This window comes from Parus major, chromosome 3 (genome assembly GCF_001522545.3).
Source record: "Parus major isolate Abel chromosome 3, Parus_major1.1, whole genome shotgun sequence".
In the NCBI taxonomy this organism is placed as follows: Eukaryota; Metazoa; Chordata; class Aves; order Passeriformes; family Paridae; genus Parus; species Parus major.
In genome coordinates, this window is record NC_031770.1 from 38123781 (window position 1) to 38137410 (window position 13630).

Sequence of the window (13630 nt, forward strand, 5' to 3'; positions counted from 1 at the left end):
CCCATTCTGGAGCACATTCCAATTCTATTATCTCAGCAAAGATCCCCTCATGCTCCTCCTCCTCCTCACCATGGTGTATGCAGGTAATTCTCATCCAGCTGTGGATGGCAGCTTGCCCACCTTACAAGACAGCTGTGTGCAGCTGTTTTTTCAAGTAAGTTTTCAGTCCATATTGTCAGATATGGGCAGAAATAGTGTTCTGTGAGTCTCTGCAGTGGGGATATTCATGGAATGGCAACCTTGTTTTGTCCCTTTGAGCATACAGAAGGAGCAGGAAGATGGCCTTTCATGACTCCATGCTGTGTGTAATGGACATCTCTCCATGAGGAATCCTAAGGTGTCTATTGTGATGATCACAGTAACTTAGATGTTAACCTTATCAGCCTTATCCTGTGTGACTATTTTTCAAGCTCAGTTAGATTCCTGGGGACAGGAGCAATCCAAGATGCAGGACTTTCCCAGGCCTCCAATTTAAGGTGATCATGAGGTGAAATGGAGCCAAGAAGAGCCAAGTAAGAACCACCAAAGGCTCATGCTGTCATAAAGACCATGTCCTTTTAGCAGAGGATGCATAGGAGGCCAAGAGAAGTTGCATAACAGTGCTATGACACGTTTTCCCATGAGAAGCACAGCCTTGCTTTCCAGACTTTCCAAGAGTCTTCTCTAGTGGCTGTGCCAATACATTCTGCACTGCACCCCAAGACAGCTGGAGGCCAAGTAATCTGACCTACCTGTAGCTATGTGAAACCTTCAGCAACTGTTGACTTCAGAAGACAAAGATCATGCTGTAAGGCTGAATTACTCTTTTGAGACGGGAAATGAACAGAAATAGGATTCAAAGCTGATGCCCAGAAAAGGTAATGGAAAAAAAAAACATGCATGCAATCTGTGAGCATGGATTCTTTACTCCAGCAGGTGCCAGTCTGCTGCATTTGCAGATGGTATATCAAGGGTGCCCCAATGGCTAGTTAGAGCAATTCCTGCACTAATGTGAACAGAGATTTTGATTTCACGGTCTGAAATAAAATGACCCAAATATAATTATGCAAGCTTATTAATTTATTTGCTATGGGTCGGTAACCCTTCATAGTCTATAACACCAGTTACATGAAGGGCCAGGGGGATTAAAGCTCAAATTTAGCAGAGTCGGATTCCTATATGGAAATTGGAAGAAACGAAGCACTAAATTGCATGTTTTATGATGATATCTTATTAAGAAAAAAATTAATGCCCAACTTAGAAAGCACAAAATTCATTCCGAACAGAAGCAGTACAAAAAGAGCAGCCTCATGAAGGTTTGAACTGAATGATATATAAGCAAGTTATGTCCCCCTGTCCAAGTGCTGGAAACATGGACAAACCTTGAAAGTTACCAGCTCAGGATGTCAAATATAACATGGGCTTTCTGTTTGCAGAGGGAAATTCTACAATGGTGCCAGAGGCATTACCGGCATATTTAGTAAAGCTAGGGTACTGCATAAAGCATGTGTCTTGGTTTTGAGACAAATTTCAGGAGAAAACACCCTAGAATGAGCATTTCCTCTAAGGAGAAAGGGTTTCAATATTTTCCTTTTCTTTTACCAGTGAGAGAAATGGATACCAGGAGCTGAAAGTGAAAAAAATGGAGTTTATTAAGAGAGAGAAAAAAACAAACAGGGTTTCTGCAAGGCACAGAAAAAGAAAGAAAAAGGAAATTGAATAAATGCTAGATATTGAAATTGTGCATGGCAGCCTATGTTCTTCTTGATGACATCTGATGCTTTGTCCTCAGGGTTCTGTGAGCATTTCAGAGTTTAGTATATGGAAGTATTAGATCCTTCTCCTACAAAGCAGAAGGGGGGTTATTGGATCAGACCCTTCCATTCCCAATGTAATAGGCTGCTAGGATATAAGAATTGTGAGAATTGAGTGAATGACTATGGTTTAAACACACTGCACTGTATTTGGGGGCTTAAACAAGACAAACAGCCTGTCCCACACAAAGTCAAATGCAGCAGGGATGAAAGGAGTTGGGTATTTAGTCTGGGTGCTGCCAAACACATGTGGAATCTTTGTTGACTTTCTCAGTAAACTATTACATCTGTGTGCCAGAGTGGAGGAGCCACTGGATCAATGCATAGATCACAGAACCCATTAGGATCACGGAATGTTCTGCATTGGAAGGGACCCCAAGGATCATCAAGTCCAACTCTTAAGTGAATGGCCCAAATATCACAGTATGCTTTTCTCACATGCAAAAGCTGGCCCTGTAGGCCCTCCCAGATAGAGCCAGAGGTAATCAGGACCTTCATTTAGAGCACCTAAAAAGGGCACAAACTTTGACCACTGTGAACTTGATTTGAGCCAGAGAGCCAGAAGCAAGGGAACAGCACACCTGCCTCAACTCTTCAAACTACCTCTTAAGGGCTTTTATCTTACATGGGGATATAAAACACTACTTTGTGTTTCCTCCTTCAAAACTGTCTTGATATGTGGAGTGGAAAATCAAGGAATAAAACTTTCCATCAGGGATAAAGATTAAACCTCATTCATTTTTTTCCATTAATTTTCCTCCCTGCTTTCTCCCTGTTCATGAGAAGGATACATATGATGGCTATGTCAGTGTCAATGGTGGAGTTCATGGCTTCACCTCAAAAGACACTTCATACCTAAGTGACATTCTGGTGGCCTTCATAACATAGCCCAGCTCATACACTTAATATTAGATAAGATGGCTAAATGTCTTTCCTCAGAAGAGGGAGCTGTGAGGTTGAACCCTCCTAGGTATAAAGAATATGTAACTGGAACTCACTTCCTGGATAAGCATCCTAAGGTTATGGGAAAGGACTGTGCCTGAGGTGTGATAATGTACCAGCTCCTCTTCCAGAGTTACTACTAGATTGGTTTTTTGAGGTACATGCAGCCAATGGGAGATAGCAAGTTCTGAAGCTCAGCATACACACTAGTATTTATAGAATGTTTTGTGCCATATCCTGTAATTAAGACTAACCTTGATAATGCTGATTTACCTAGCCTTTTAATGGAAAAAAAGCCTTGCTGTTAAATTAAATGACTGCCCTATTTTTTTTTTATTTTTTTTTAAGAGTGTCTGGACTACTACACATGGCTGTAATGCTCTCCCAAATTGGAGTAAAGATGATGCATTTGACTTAGGCAATAAAACTGAATCCTGCATGTGATTATTTGATTGCAATTCATAGAAGTTTATTATAGAAATGTAAGAAGGAATAACAGCATCACTTTAGAAGAAGATAAAAAAACCCTGACCCTAATCTTCTCTCTGCACTGAAATGAAACCCAAAGTTATTCCAAATTAATTTTATAGAAGGAGTCTTATCAGGTCTCTACTCATGCTTGACATTTTTACCAAGTTCTTTCCCTCCTGGTGCTTTTCTCACAGGACACAATGAAATTTAGCATTGATAAATTGCTCAGGGCCTTTTGTAAAATCCCAGCCCATGATATCAGGACCTTCTTTCCTTGTTCTGAAGATCTTGATGTTGGACTCAGATGTTTCATCAGTCTCTAGCTGGGATCTGCTTGCCACTGCATCCAAATCCCACATCTTCCAGGGCAGAGAAGTTGCTGTGGATGCTTCAGCACCATAAGACATGGTGAGTAATGGGTTTTTTGAAAGTGATGATAAGGGACATGTAGAGAAATGTGAGGATCACTTTATGCCTCAGTGGCTTCTGTGCAGTATAGAATCATAAGATAGAGTGGTTTATGTTGGAAAAGGGCCTTAAGAACATTGAGTCCAAATGTAAACCAAATACTACCAAGGCCACCCATAAACCATGTCCCTAAGAGAGCATACCATCATTTACCTTCCTACAGTAGGTAGCCCAGATAAACTAGTTTTCCAATACCAAGCTGGAGGGATGCTCAGTACAGCTGCAGCAGAATGCAGAAAGGCATGGATTGCACCTTAGGATGGAGGTGCTGAAGTAGCTCACACAGCCCTGTGCCATATCAGCTTCACCTTTTAGGGGTATACAAGCTGTCTGGTTTAAAGCTCTGCCTGCATGATCTCTGCCTTCAGTGCTCTATACCCCACGCTTGTAGAGAATGAGTGGCAACAGGGATAATAGAAGGCTTTGGTTAAGCATTGAGCTAAGGAATAGATGTAAGCCTTCAATTTTCCCCTGGCTCTTGAGGTGTTCCCATACAGCTCAGCTTGTATGAAGGAAACTGTAGGAGTGAAAAACTATCTCTGCTAGGGGAAGAGGTTGGGTTGACAATGGTTAAGTTAAACTCGTACTCTCAGGAAAACACTTAGGAGAAGCCCACTTACCATGGCTGCATGGGCTGGTCATTTTAAAAGTGGGGTTCTTATCTGACAGCCTTTCCACAATTTTTTTCCCCTAGAACTTGCATTTGTCTGCCAAAGGACAGCTGATGTACTGGTGCTGTTGCTCCCACAGTGCCACAGTCATAATTCTTCTTGTATTGCATAACAGAACTCCTCATCAACACCTCATGGCTGCGGGGTCAGGATTTAATTAAAACATCATAAAGATGTCTTTGGGGAACTGGACACAAGACTATTATGAATGCAATGCAGTATTGCAGGAAAAATGTGACTCTGTCTACTCGAGTGTAACCAGGGCACAATTTAGGTGACCAAGAAAGAGCAGCCAAAACATATAGGATCAAGCAGATGATATAGAGTAAGCTTGTTTTAATGAAAATATACATAAGATGTGCTTATTTCCAGCATGTTTTTGTGAGCAGCATTTGCTTGAATTCTACTAGAAAATAAAAAGATGCTGCCAAAGTAAGAGTGCTGAAGCCTGGGAAGGGGAAGGAGCAAAATCAGTATATCTACTCGAAATCTTGTTTGAAACACCTTAAAAGGTCTCTGATGTCAGGAAGAGGTTGTAAATGAAACTTCCGAATAATCCTAGGAATACTTTGTGTCTAATTTAATTAATTTCATTTTGTTATACCAGATTATGAAGCGAGAAAGACAAACTTCTACCACAGTTATCACTGTGCCTTCACCTAGAAAATTACAAGGACTGTGTTTGTATCTGTCTCACTCCTGTTAAGTTGGATCTGCGGTAACTCCTACACCCCTGGTTTTGAGCTTTAGTCCTGAAAGGCTTGATTCACCACCAAATACCTTCCATTTCATTGTCATAATTCCATTGATTTCAGCTAAATTCTGTGAAGTTATTTTGCGATGATAGAGCAGTAATTTAAAAAAAAAAAATCCTGTAAAAGTCTTATGGATCCTTTTTTATTTTAAAAAGTTCATTTTAGTGGTTCTGTCTCTTAAGAATTAAAATGATCCAATCAACAGATTGACAACAATGCCTTTGTCACCTTTTGTATGGTCTGTGTGTGTGAGAGAGGGAGGGGACAGGATGGGGGGGGTGTCCGTGGGTTATGTCTTTCCAGCCTGTCTGGCTTCCACTGCTCCCTGGTTCCAGCAGAGGTGCTAGTTCACTGCCCGAAGGATAGGGCACTTTCTTTATGGTTTTGAGCCAGAGCTGCAGACTGCCAGGGAAGACAAGGACCTGACACTGCCTGCCACTGCTGCAAATGGTGATAACTCTATTGATTTCAGTGGCATCAGGCAGCTTCAGAGCCAGAGAGAATGCCTGGCCTGACAGGATTGGTTCCTGTGTGAGGAAGGACAATTTTATTCTCCCAGCATTCCTGGATCATACACAAGGAGTTACAAAAAGAAATGCTAAAGGGAAGAGAAGGTGATACATCAGCTCTTTGGGATTGGTGATTCATTTTGTATGACATTTACTATTTTTCTTAAAGTAAAAATTGGACAACAGTGTTTCCTTTCTACTCCAAACTAAGGTTCATGGCCAAGTTTTTAAATATACATATTCAAATCAACCATTTAGGAAATTCATAGCATAAGCCAGTCAACACTCACTAAGCCATTTTTCCTCTAGTAGGAAAAATCAAATCTCTAGGGACAATATTCCATTTGTTAGGTTCTCAGGAGAAATAAAGGATAAGAACTGTAAAGATGAAGTTGGCAGCCAAGGATGAGGGTAAGGACTCAAAAGAAACCCATCAATTCCCAAGGGAATGTGCAAATTCCTCTAATAGACTTGTGTCATCTTTACTGGGAGCTGTTTAAACATGGCTAAGATTGTGAATGTTTGGCTGGACAACTGTGCCTCTGTTAGAGACTAACAGTGGTTTCAGTGGGTCAAATGCCTGACATAATTACTGCCTGGGTTCAGGGTGCTTGGGAAGGCTTTTCTCATCCTTCATACAACTTCTCCCATGCCATGGTGATGAATGGCTGGCTACTTCACTTCCTCAGCACCACCAGCTCTTTGCTCACACCAGCCAAGGGACTTTCTCTGCTCCATTGAGTCTGAAGGATTTAAAGTGGAGGCTTTTATCGGATGTCCACGAAATGCCTTTCTGCTCCCTGCACTCCTTCATAAACCATGACTGGCCTACTTGTCTTTCATCACATGAAACTCCATTTCCAGTGCATAGATTCCTTGGATCTCAAGCAAGTGTGTGTTCTGAAGCATTAAAATGCAAACCTCAGCATGGGACTTATGAGCGCCACGTGTCATCTTGCTGTCATTGTCTTCCTTGGGCTTTTCATGCTAGCAACTGTACTGTTTTTTCCAACACTGTAAGATGTAAATTCGAGTATTAAATATTATATTCACTGCTTGGGTTTTGCTTTCTCCTATCTCACCTGTGGTTCATTTTCACAAGTTGTTGTTTGTTGTATAAAAGATTCTGCCTCATTTTTTCCTGAATATATTTCTGTCCTGGTTAATAAGCAATGTTAATTATGTCAGCATAAAGAGAGGTACATTTTTTCCTTCATATTGTACACATTGCTTAACTGCATTTGGCTTGCCTCTAATCAGAAGCTGGTTTTATGTGCTCCTTAAGGAATAATTAAAAAGTGTGGTTTTTCTGTTTGTTTGGTGAATTGGTTTGGTGGGGGTTTTTCAGCAAGCAGCAAGGAAAAGTTTTCTCCATTCCACAGGCTGGCTATGAACTCACCTGTACAGGCAATGCTTCTTTATCCAAATTTGTAATTAATTCTATAGACATTCATCTGTCTGTCTATCCATGCATCTATCCTCTGCCACAATTATTTATATTGCCCTGTTTGGAAAGGTTTCTATGAGCATTTAAGTGACACAATATTCTCACTGTACTGAGAGGGTTTGTCAGTCAAATGTGGCTGGGAGTGTGCATTGCTGTGCAGAATGTGGATGCTTAACCTTCTCTTCAGCTCCCAAGAAGTTCCCATATATTTGATACTTCATGGTCCTACTGATTGAAAATAGTTCTAAATTTACGTTCTGAGGTAATCTATTAGCATTTTCCTCAAGATTTTTCATCCCCCTGTGTCTTCTTGAATTTGCATCTGGTTAGTATGCCAGAGAGTAAACAAATCATGCCTGCCTGGTTTTTACCTCCCATCCTTCTGTCCCCCTCTCAGGACAGATTCTTTCCAGTCTCTGCTTCTCTTCTTTTTCTCTGATTTTTGCAGGAGTGCAAAGGACATGGAGAGAAAGACAGGGGTGACCACACTTTCTGAGATGAAGAAAAGAGTCTGCATTTTTTAAATATAAGGATGGAATAAAGTGGTTTCTTCTTTGTGTATGAAATGGGGATTTGGGATCTCATCCATCCCTTCTGGAACTATTTTTTATGACCTCTGGGAAGGTTCTCTGAAGATAAATATGGTTCTGTCACAGGAGTAAGTTTTGTTTCTAAGCTTTTTGTATTTTTTTAAAATTAGAGTGTGACATGACAATTGAAGTCTAAATGACACAGTGGTTTCAGAGGTGATGACCATCAAAAGGTCTAACTGGCTTCATTTACATTTCTGATCCTCCAGCGATCAGACTAACTGAGAAGGTCCCCTAAGTCCTGAAATGTGTAGCTGAAGTCATACACATTTGAAAACTCAGCTCTTGGTGTTTCCAGGTCATCAGCAAAGTTTTACCGCATGACATAGAATTAAAGAAATTAATACTTAGAGAATGAGACCAAATGCTTTCTCTAGATGCTTCTAATGCATTTACTACTGCAAAAATCATGAAACATAGAGTAAGGGTTCACCTGATTTTCTTAAATGTTTAAACTTTTTATAACTTTCATGAAAAAAAACTGAAGAAATATAACAAATAAATAATGTTGAATGTTGTTACCAATTGAAATATAAAATGCTTTTATTGTACAATAAGGCAGTGATAAAACTAACAGAATAACAGTCAGATATAAAATATTAAACAAAAGGAGGTGTCTGGTTTTGGCCAAAGACAGGTGAATTTTTGTGTAGCAGCCATTTGGAGGCAGAGGCAGAAGCTGTGTGGGTGCGGCCAAGACTCTGATTTTATTCCATACCATCTTAAGTCATTGCCAGGAGATGAGGGGAAAGGGACTCTTTTGCTTTCAGGAAAAAAAGGTCATGGGAAAGCATGGTGGGCAAATGGTCTATCCACCATTTTTTTTCCATCTTCCTGGGTTTGGTGAGCATTTTGTATGTAAATCACCCTCTGTACATTTTTATTACTAGTATGTTTCTGCTACTGTTAGTTTTCTTACCTCATTGCTTTCCAGTAAATTGTCCCTATCTCAGGCCAGGATTCCCCAGAGCAGTACTACACCTAAAAGAAAAACAAACCACTCCAGCACTTCAGTTCCTTTCAGTTAGGGGTATTCCAGAACCAGGAGGACTGCATCTCTCTGTCACCCTGGGGCAAGGGAGGAAGTCTGGTGCTTGCTCTACACCCAAGATGGAGTGAAACTCTTGAGGGAGCAGAATAGACTTGACTTCTCCTTGTCTATTCATATAACATGAAACTAGACATTGTCTGTCAGTACTTGTATTGTAAATCTCTTAAGCAGAGCCAGATACCTTTGCATTCTACACAGATACTCAGAGTTTATGTGGATAAAAGCTCCCTAAGGGGGGACCGTGGCTCAGATCCGATAAAATATTCAGGTTTCTCACTTCCCACTTAAATCAATGATCAGCTATTAACTGCCAAGCATTTCAGGAGTAATCCTAGTGCCATGGAAAGATCAAAGAGGAGCAAGACCTTAACTTGGTAGTGAGATATTTGTACAAGGAATGAGGTATTTCCAGAGACCAAGACATATAAAAGGTAGAAAAAGAGACCAATATAAAGAAAAGAGCCACAAACTAGATTGTGGAATTAATGAAGGAATTCTGTGCATCCAGAGTATTGTTTGTGTGGACAATGATTAGAAGGAGAATGAGAACAAGAGAGATCAAGAGAAATATTACTTCTGATTTAGCTCAATTATATAATTGTTGCATTACCACAAAAAATCAATCTGAATGTGGATTATCATAACAGTTTAATTTACATTAAAGCACCAACACAGCAACACCAATGTTGATAACTTCTTAAAAATCTCCACCTTGGATTGTTTTGAGGAGCAACATAAAATACTATAAAAAATTGATGTGGCATCCAAATACACTTAGAAGAAGCAGGAAAGCAGGAAAGAAGGTGATCTGAGGAATATCAGAGATTTAAAGTTTATCAAAAACGAGAAGTTTCTAGAGAAAAAAGTGGAAGACTGAGGAGATAAGAGACATAAAAGCCGATGGAGAATAGGATTTGAGGTATGTTGAAGTCATCTGAGAGAGCCAGAAGGGTGATATATTTCACAATTATAAGATTACTTTGCTATGATGAGGTACTTTTTTTTGTGGATTGCTAGAGAGGTATTGGAAAGAGACTAGGGTAGAAGTGGAGGAAAGGACTTCAGATGTTTACTGCAAGAAGCATATTCAATAAAGGTGAAGGGGAAATGGAGAGGTTAATGAGAAAGCAGGGAAAAGAGAATCAGAGACAATATTATTTTTTCTTTCTTTTTTTTCCCCCAAGACATGCTGTGAAAGAGGAGTCCGAAGAAACTAAGCTGCTGAGGAGTAAGCTACAGAAAGGTCATATAAGAGTTTGTGTCATGAATTGAAGCATCTGTGGCAGCTAGATGGCTGTAAGAGCAGGGGAAGCATCAGTGTTTGGCTGAGAGCTGTGTTTGGCTAAGAGGAAGTGGATGGTCCTTTCCATGGGCAAGAGGAGTTACGAAGGAGCTACAAATGTGGTAAAAACATGAGGGAACAACACATGAAGCTGCAGGCAAAGAAAGTTCATTGATAACTGAGGATGACATCTCAGATGAAAGACTGAGTTGTAAAGAACCAGGAGAATCCAGAGCTAAAATTAGAGGGCAAGGCTGCTGGAAGAGAAATTGGAGAGATAAGAGAAGGATTGAGGTGAAAAGAAGCGTCAGCTATGGTGTTGTGTAGAGAGAGGATAAAGAATGAGAATGGGAAGGAGGAAAGGCTTAGAGGGAAGGTCAAACTTTTCCACCACAGCCAAAACCAGGAAAGGGAGAGGGAGAAAAGCCTTCTGTAAGTGAAGGTAGCTGCAGACAACAGACAGAGACTTAATCTTTGCCAGAAGGAGGTTTTAGTAGCTCCTGATGGAAAATTGGAAAAGCCTGCTTCCTCAGCTCCCAGAGGGTAAAGAGGGGGATGGAGACAGAATAAACTTAACAATGTCTGTGAAAAACTTAGATTCAAGGGGATAGGAATGTAACATAAGGAAAGAAGGTAGATTATAATCCTTAAGATTTATTTTCAAAACCTTATTAACCATATTCACAGCAAAGCTGTGAGAGATTGAAGCATAGAAAGAAGATTTCAGGAGACACTACTTTAAAATATACCTGCCAGGATCCAGTTCTTGTAAAATCATCTTAATTTCCCCTGATTTTGTCTGGATAGAGTTCAAGAGCCTTTTAAATCTTGCTTTGGCCTTCTGCCTTCATAACTGTTTATTTCCTATGACTTTTATCCAACTCAAACTTTGGGGCCTATTTCACTGAGCTATGCTTTGAAATTCAGCTGAGACATTCTGTCCTTGTTAGACCAATATCTTAAATGACTGGAACTCCATAATGGTATGAACCTTTCTGTGATAAGTGAAAGAAAACAGTGACGCTGGCTGCTTACTAAAAGCCTGGTGTCAGACAAGACAGTCCGACTTATAGACGACCTTCTAACAGAGCTGACAGCAGATGGGACCTTCTGTTCTGCAGGCTTTTGATATAGTTCCACATTTTTTTTCATCTAAAATCAAGACTAAAAAGTAAAAATATAAAATCTGACACTTCTTATAACAGTAAAGTTCTGTGAAAAATTCTGTTGTAACTCAAATTTTCAAAACATTAACCTCTACTTAATCACATATTTACCACCAAACCTGAATGAATATCTCCAGAGCAGATATCTGCAGGTGAATATCTGCCTCAGATGACACCTCCCAGCTTCAGAGTAGAGGTTTTCCCAAGTGCCATGGTAGGGAATTGTTGGTACATCACAGCAATTATGTGGAAAACCCAAGGCTGTTCAAACAGAGCAAAATATGTTGCCTTCTAAACAGAGCAAAATATTTTTCTGTAGGGGTTTGTGGAAAGAGTGTTTTTCTAGGTGATCTTTCCTGGACAGCTTCATCTCAGAGACATTCCATCCCAAGAAAGAGCATCTCTTCCCGTGAGGGCTTGGCTCACCTCAGCCAGGGCTGGGTGGCGGAGGAGAGCCTTGCACCTTGGGCTCCAGAGGTCTTGGAAGAATCTGTCCCATTATACTTAGAACCAGAGTAGGAAATTAGAGGTGACCAAGAAAATGGCTGTGCCCTTTAGGTTTTTATTTTTATTTTTTTTTCTTAGTATATAAAAAAAAGACCTGAAAAGTAATTTCCTTTTTCAACTGTTTACATTGACAAATATTTTTTAAATTGTTCATTGAAACCTGTTGTAGATCAGAAGAGAACTAATTAAATGGAGAAGTCAGGAAACTCAAGAGGAGGGAAGCTGAGGAGAGAAAACACCTCAGGCAGGCAGTTTAAAAATCCATTGGTGCTTTTCCTAACGCCTATTCATCTTTAGTGGATTAACAATTTAGGTAAATGGCACTAGGGTCAAAGAATTACCACCTCAGTCCCTGCAGCTGTGGAGACACAGAGACCACAGAAGTTCTCAGTGGGCATGTCCACCTGATTGATGAGAGTGAAACACCTGTATCACCTGCTGGTTTTTATTTTGGCTGAAATCTGTATAAAGAAACTTTCCTGTTGGCACTCTGTAAGTTTATTGAAGCCAGTGACTTGGTTTATAATTAACTGGTATGTTTGTATTAATGTTGTTTGCACCAGCCTGCACCAGCCCAGGAAGCAAAAGATGTCTAAGGGAGGACAGGGTAGGACACCTCCCAGTCAGGGTAGGTTCATTGGAGACTGTCTTGCCATCAGGAACCATAAGCTTACCCTCCACAAGCAAAGGCACAGCTTGTGTCCAGGGCTGAGTGCCCCTCAGCAGCAGTTTAACCACAGACTGTCCTAAACCACCCATGAAATCACAGCCTCCTAAGCTTTCCTTGATCTTTGGGTTTTACCACATGGACAAGATCTGAGACCTGAAGTCCCCTGCTAGATGGAAGCAGAACAAAATAAGGTGTTAGAATCTTTTTAAGCAAAAGAATGAGGAGGAAATACTGCCTTAGGTAAATGAATGTCCCTCACTTTGTCTCATAAGATTGGTTAGAAGTATATTTAGTGGATCATCCCCGTAACAGGAACCTTCAGAAGGACCTCAGGAGCTCTGGTACACATATCTCCTCATCAGGTCAAAAAAGGAATTTCATATTTGAGCCTAGCTGCAGGTGGTTCTGCGCATGTTGATAATTTTGAAAAAGGTAGGGTTTGTGTTTGCCCTCTTAAGCTATGGCGTAAAGGTTTGATTTGGTTTTCTCCAGATGACAGCTAATGTGGTGAAAGTGCCTCCCTGTTAAATCCTCTCCTGAGACAGGGAGCCTGTGTTTAGCAGGAGATAGCCACAGAGCTTTCCTTCTTAAGCATAAAAAGCTGTGTCTTTTACCGTACACAAGAATTATTGTACAATAAAAACACAAGTGTAGACAAGGTTCGTAAGTTTTACCAGATGAAAACTTACTGAATTGAGCCTCATAGCGGGTACAGGGCTGATTTTAGTGAATTTACCCTATGGCAAAACTACAGCACATTGTTTGTGCTGTGCTTTTACCTCTGGCTGCGCAGAAGTGCTGCCTGGCTGGGGGTGGTAACAGAAAGGACCAATATATAGATAGTTTAGGTGAAGCCAGAAATCTCTCCTCACCTGTTTTATGGGAAATCAAACTGTCTTGGTCTCTGCTACTATTATTGCAGCAAGATTGGGAATTTGTGCCAATTATGCATCAGCAAAATAATCTCGCTGCGACAGGGCTGCAGCTCAGGCAGAGGGCAGGAAAGCCTTCACGAGGGGATTGCTGCTAACACACGCTTGTGTGTGCAGCAAGTACATCTGCATTCTTAGACACATTAAAAACAAAAAACCCCTGCAGACTGAGAACTTAGTGTGGGCTGAGCTTTAATGCTGGATCTCTGAGCAATGCTGTTATCCTATAATTTTGCCTCAGGACAGGCTTAGCCAAGCCTGCATACATTTATCCGTATGAATAGCAAGTATTTCATGGAAAGCAGGAAGCAAACCAGGTGGGCTTGCTGGCAGGGGACTCTTGGTTTTATTTACAAGGAGCGAGTGCGTACCGAGT

General features: G+C 40.6%; 1 long non-coding RNA gene across 1 annotated transcript; it reads left to right on the plus strand.

Moving 5' to 3' along the window:
- Window positions 1-338: 338 nt before the first annotated feature.
- Window positions 339-5293, plus strand: LOC107201420. The gene is made up of 3 exons (XR_001520202.2): window positions 339-857; window positions 3401-3614; window positions 4953-5293. It is a non-coding gene; the product is annotated as an uncharacterized LOC107201420 (long non-coding RNA).
- The last annotated feature ends 8337 nt before the right edge of the window (window positions 5294-13630 follow it).